Raw genomic sequence first — 5978 nt, forward strand, 5'->3', positions numbered from 1 at the left:
GCCTTGGGCTTCCACTTGTTCCCCTGTGACATTTGGGAATGCTCTCAGTAGCGCGTCTACCAACGTGCGCTTGTACTCGCGCATCTTCCTATCACGCTCCAGTGCAGGAAGTAAGGTGGGCACATTGTCTTTGTAGAGTGGATCCAGCAGGGTGGCAACCCAGTAGTCCGCACAGGTTAAAATGTGGGCAACTCTGCTGTCGTTGCGCAGGCACTGCAGCATGTAGTCGCTCATGTGTGCCAGGCTGCCCAGGGGTAAGGACAAGCTGTCCTCTGTGGGAGGCGTATCGTCATCGTCCTGCCTTTCCCCCCAGCCACGCACCAGTGATGGACCCGAGCTGCGTTGGGTGCCACCCCGCTGTGACCATGCTTCATCCTCATCCTCCTCCACCTCCTCCTCATCCTCGTCCTCCTCGTCCTCCAGTAGTGGGCCCTGGCTGGCCACATTTGTACCTGGCCTCTGCTGTTGCCAAAAACCTCCCTCTGAGTCACTTCGAAGAGACTGGCCTGAAAGTGCTAAAAATGACCCCTCTTCCTCCTCCTCCTCCTCCTCCTCCTGGGCCACCTCCTCTTCCATCATCGCCCTAAGTGTTTTCTCAAGGAGACATAGAAGTGGTATTGTAACGCTGATAACGGTGTCATCGCCACTGGCCATGTTGGTGGAGTACTCGAAACAGCGCAACAGGGCACACAGGTCTCGCATGGAGGCCCAGTCATTGGTGGTGAAGTGGTGCTGTTCTGTAGTGCGACTGACCCGTGCGTGCTGCAGCTGAAACTCCACTATGGCCTGCTGCTGCTCGCACAGTCTGTCCAGCATGTGCAAGGTGGAGTTCCACCTGGTGGGCACGTCGCATATGAGGCGGTGAGCGGGAAGGCCGAAGTTACGCTGTAGCGCAGACAGGCGAGCAGCAGCAGGATGTGAACGCCGGAAGCGCGAACAGACGGCCCGCACTTTATGCAGCAGCTCTGACATGTCGGGGTAGTTGTGAATGAACTTCTGCACCACCAAATTCAGCACATGCGCCAAGCAAGGGATGTGCGTCAAATTGGCTAGTCCCAGAGCTGCAACGAGATTTCGCCCATTATCACACACCACCAGGCCGGGCTTGAGGCTCACCGGCAGCAACCACTCGTCGGTCTGTTGTTCTATACCCCGCCACAACTCCTGTGCGGTGTGGGGCCTGTCCCCCAAACATATGAGTTTCAGAATGGCCTGCTGACGTTTACCCCGGGCTGTGCTGAAGTTGGTGGTGAAGGTGTGTGGCTGACTGGATGAGCAGGTGGAAGAAGAGGAGGAGGAAGCCGAGAAGGAGGAGGTGGCAACAGGAGGCAAAGAATGTTGCCCTGCGATCCTTGGCGGCGGAAGGACGTGCGCCAAACAGCTCTCCGCCTGGGGCCCAGCTGCCACTACATTTACCCAGTGTGCAGTTAGGGAGATATAGCGTCCCTGGCCGTGCTTACTGGTCCACGTATCTGTGGTTAGGTGGACCTTGCCACAGATGGCGTTGCGCAGTGCACACTTGATTTTATCGGATACTTGGTTGTGCAGGGAAGGCACGGCTCTCTTGGAGAAGTAGTGCCGGCTGGGAACAACATACTGTGGGACAGCAAGCGACATGAGCTGTTTGAAGCTGTCTGTGTCCACCAGCCTAAATGACAGCATTTCATAGGCCAGTAGTTTAGAAATGCTGGCATTCAGGGCCAGGGATCGAGGGTGGCTAGGTGGGAATTTACGCTTTCTATCAAATGTTTGTGAGATGGAGAGCTGAACGCTGGCGTGTGACATGGTTGAGACGCTTGGTGACGGAGGTGGTGGTGGTGGTGTTGGTGGTACATCCCCTGTTTGCTGGGCGGCAGGTGCCAACGTTCCTCCAGAGGCGGAGGAAGAGGCCGAGGCGGCAGCAGCAGAATAGGCCGAGGCGGCAGCAGCAGAAGAGGTAGCAGGGGGAGCCTGAGTGACTTCCTTGGTTTTAAGGTGTTTACTCCACTGCAGTTCATGCTTTGCATGCAGGTGCCTGGTCATGCAGGTTGTGCTCAGGTTCAGAACGTTAATGCCTCGCTTCAGGCTCTGATGGCACAGCGTGCAAACCACTCGGGTCTTGTCGTCAGCACATTGTTTGAAGAAGTGCCATGCCAGGGAACTCCTTGAAGCTGCCTTTGGGGTGCTCGGTCCCAGATGGCGGCGGTCAGTAGCAGGCGGAGTCTCTTGGCGGCGGGTGTTCTGCTTTTGCCCACTGCTCCCTCTTTTGCTACGCTGTTGGCTCGGTCTCACCACTGCCTCTTCCTCCGAACTGTGAAAGTCAGTGGCACGACCTTCATTCCATGTGGGGTCTAGGACCTCATCGTCCCCTGCATCGTCTTCCACCCAGTCTTGATCCCTGACCTCCTGTTCAGTCTGCACACTGCAGAAAGACGCAGCAGTTGGCACCTGTGTTTCGTCATCATCAGAGACATGCTGAGGTGGTATTCCCATGTCCTCATCATCAGGAAACATAAGTGGTTGTGCGTCAGTGCATTCTATGTCTTTCACCGCTGGGGAAGGGCTAGGTGGATGCCCTTGGGAAACCCTGCCAGCGGAGTCTTCAAACAGCATAAGAGACTGCTGCATAACTTGAGGCTGAGACAGTTTCCCTGGTATGCATGGGGGTGATGTGACAGACTGATGGGGTTGGTTTTCAGGCGCCATCTGTGCGCTTTCTGCAGAAGACTGGGTGGGAGATAATGTGAACGTGCTGGATCCACTGTCGGCCACCCAATTGACTAATGCCTGTACCTGCTCAGGCCTTACCATCCTTAGAACGGCATTGGGCCCCACCATATATCGCTGTAAATTCTGGCGGCTACTGGGACCTGAGGTAGTTGGTACACTAGGACGTGTGGATGTGGCAGAACGGCCACGTCCTCTCCCAGCACCAGAGGGTCCACTAACACCACCACGACCATGTCCACGTCCGCGTCCCTTACTAGATGTTTTTCTCATTGTTATGGTTCACCACAACAACAAATATATTATTTGGCCCAATGTATTGTATTCAAATTCAGCGGGATATAAATTTGAGGCCTAGTATTTAGGCGCTGGGTGACCGGTATGGATTTAGTGACAGAATTAGACTTGGAAATGCACAGAAGCGTGTGTGTGAAGTTATTCTGAATGACCCTATGTGCACCTTCAATATGATCTACCCTTTTAGGGATAGATTTCAAATAGCTCTGATATAGCAGAAACGACTAAATTATGAAATTGCTAAATTGGGAATTGTATTTCAACCCAGAACAAAAAATGTGCTTTGACGGACACTAAATAACTTTCCCAGCCACAACAGGACAGCGGTAACGAGAGATTTAGCGGGATATAAATTTGAGGCCTAGTATTTAGGCGCTGGGTGACAGGTATGGGTTTAGTGACAGAATAAGATTTGGAAATGCACAGTAGCGGGTGTGTGAAGTTATTCTGAATGACCCTATGTGCACCTTGAATATTATATACCCTTTTAGGGATAGATTTCAAATAGCTCTGATATAGCAGAAACCACTAAATTATGAAATTGCTAAATTGGGAATTGTATTTCAACCCAGAACAAGAAATGTGCTTGAACGGACACTAAATAACTCGCCCAGCTACAGCACTAAGGACAGATTTAGCGGGATATAAATTTGAGGCCTAGTATTTAGGCGCTGGGTGACAGGTATGGGTTTAGTGACAGAATTAGATTTGGAAATGCACAGTAGCGGGTGTGTGAAGTTATTCTGAATGACCCTATGTGCACCTTGAATATTATATACCCTTTTAGGGATAGATTTCAAATAGCTCTGATATAGCAGAAACCACTAAATTATGAAATTGCTAAATTGGGAATTGTATTTCAACCCAGAACAAGAAATGTGCTTGAACGGACACTAAATAACTCGCCCAGCTACAGCACTAAGGACAGATTTAGCGGGATATAAATTTGAGGCCTAGTATTTAGGCGCTGGGTGACAGGTATGGGTTTAGTGACAGAATTAGATTTGGAAATGCACAGTAGCGGGTGTGTGAAGTTATTCTGAATGACCCTATGTGCACCTTGAATATTATATACCCTTTTAGGGATAGATTTCAAATAGCTCTGATATAGCAGAAACCACTAAATTATGAAATTGCTAAATTGGGAATTGTATTTCAACCCAGAACAAGAAATGTGCTTGAACGGACACTAAATAACTCGCCCAGCTACAGCACTAGGGACAGATTTAGCGGGATATAAATTTGAGGCCTAGTATTTAGGCGCTGGGTGACAGGTATGGGTTTAGTGCCAGAATTAGACTTGGAAATACACAGTAGCGGGTGTGTGTGAAGTTATTCTGAATGACCCAATGTGCACCTTGAATATTATATACCCTTTTAGGGATAGATTTCAAATAGCTCTGATATAGCAGAAACCACTAAATTATGAAATTGCTAAATTGGGAATTGTATTTCAACCCAGAACAAGAAATGTGCTTGAACGGACACTAAATAACTCGCCCAGCTACAGCACTAAGGACAGATTTAGCGGGATATAAATTTGAGGCCTAGTATTTAGGCGCTGGGTGACAGGTATGGGTTTAGTGCCAGAATTAGACTTGGAAATACACAGTAGCGGGTGTGTGTGAAGTTATTCTGAATGACCCAATGTGCACCTTGAATATTATATACCCTTTTAGGGATAGATTTCAAATAGCTCTGATATAGCAGAAACCACTAAATTATGAAATTGCTAAATTGGGAATTGTATTTCAACCCAGAACAAGAAATGTGCTTGAACGGACACTAAATAACTCGCCCAGCTACAGCACTAGGGACAGATTTAGCGGGATATAAATTTGAGGCCTAGTATTTAGGCGCTGGGTGACAGGTATGGGTTTAGTGCCAGAATTAGACTTGGAAATACACAGTAGCGGGTGTGTGTGAAGTTATTCTGAATGACCCAATGTGCACCTTGAATATTATATACCCTTTTAGGGATAGATTTCAAATAGCTCTGATATAGCAGAAACCACTAAATTATGAAATTGCTAAATTGGGAATTGTATTTCAACCCAGAACAAGAAATGTGCTTGAACGGACACTAAATAACTCGCCCAGCTACAGCACTAAGGACAGATTTAGCGGGATATAAATTTGAGGCCTAGTATTTAGGCGCTGGGTGACAGGTATGGGTTTAGTGCCAGAATTAGACATGGAAATACACAGTAGCGGGTGTGTGTGAAGTTATTCTGAATGACCCAATGTGCACCTTGAATATTATATACCCTTTTAGGGATAGATTTCAAATAGCTCTGATATAGCAGAAACCACTAAATTATGAAATTGCTAAATTGGGAATTGTATTTCAACCCAGAACAAGAAATGTGCTTGAACGGACACTAAATAACTCGCCCAGCTACAGCACTAGGGACAGATTTAGCGGGATATAAATTTGAGGCCTAGTATTTAGGCGCTGGGTGACAGGTATGGGTTTAGTGCCAGAATTAGACTTGGAAATACACAGTAGCGGGTGTGTGTGAAGTTATTCTGAATGACCCAATGTGCACCTTGAATATTATATACCCTTTTAGGGATAGATTTCAAATAGCTCTGATATAGCAGAAACCACTAAATTATGAAATTGCTAAATTGGGAATTGTATTTCAACCCAGAACAAGAAATGTGCTTGAACGGACACTAAATAACTCGCCCAGCTACAGCACTAAGGACAGATTTAGCGGGATATAAATTTGAGGCCTAGTATTTAGGCGCTGGGTGACAGGTATGGGTTTAGTGCCAGAATTAGACTTGGAAATACACAGTAGCGGGTGTGTGTGAAGTTATTCTGAATGACCCAATGTGCACCTTGAATATTATATACCCTTTTAGGGATAGATTTCAAATAGCTCTGATATAGCAGAAACCACTAAATTATGAAATTGCTAAATTGGGAATTGTATTTCAACCCAGAACAAGAAATGTGCTTGAACGGA

Source organism: Bufo gargarizans, chromosome 6 (genome assembly GCF_014858855.1).
Source record: "Bufo gargarizans isolate SCDJY-AF-19 chromosome 6, ASM1485885v1, whole genome shotgun sequence".
NCBI lineage: Eukaryota > Metazoa > Chordata > Amphibia > Anura > Bufonidae > Bufo > Bufo gargarizans.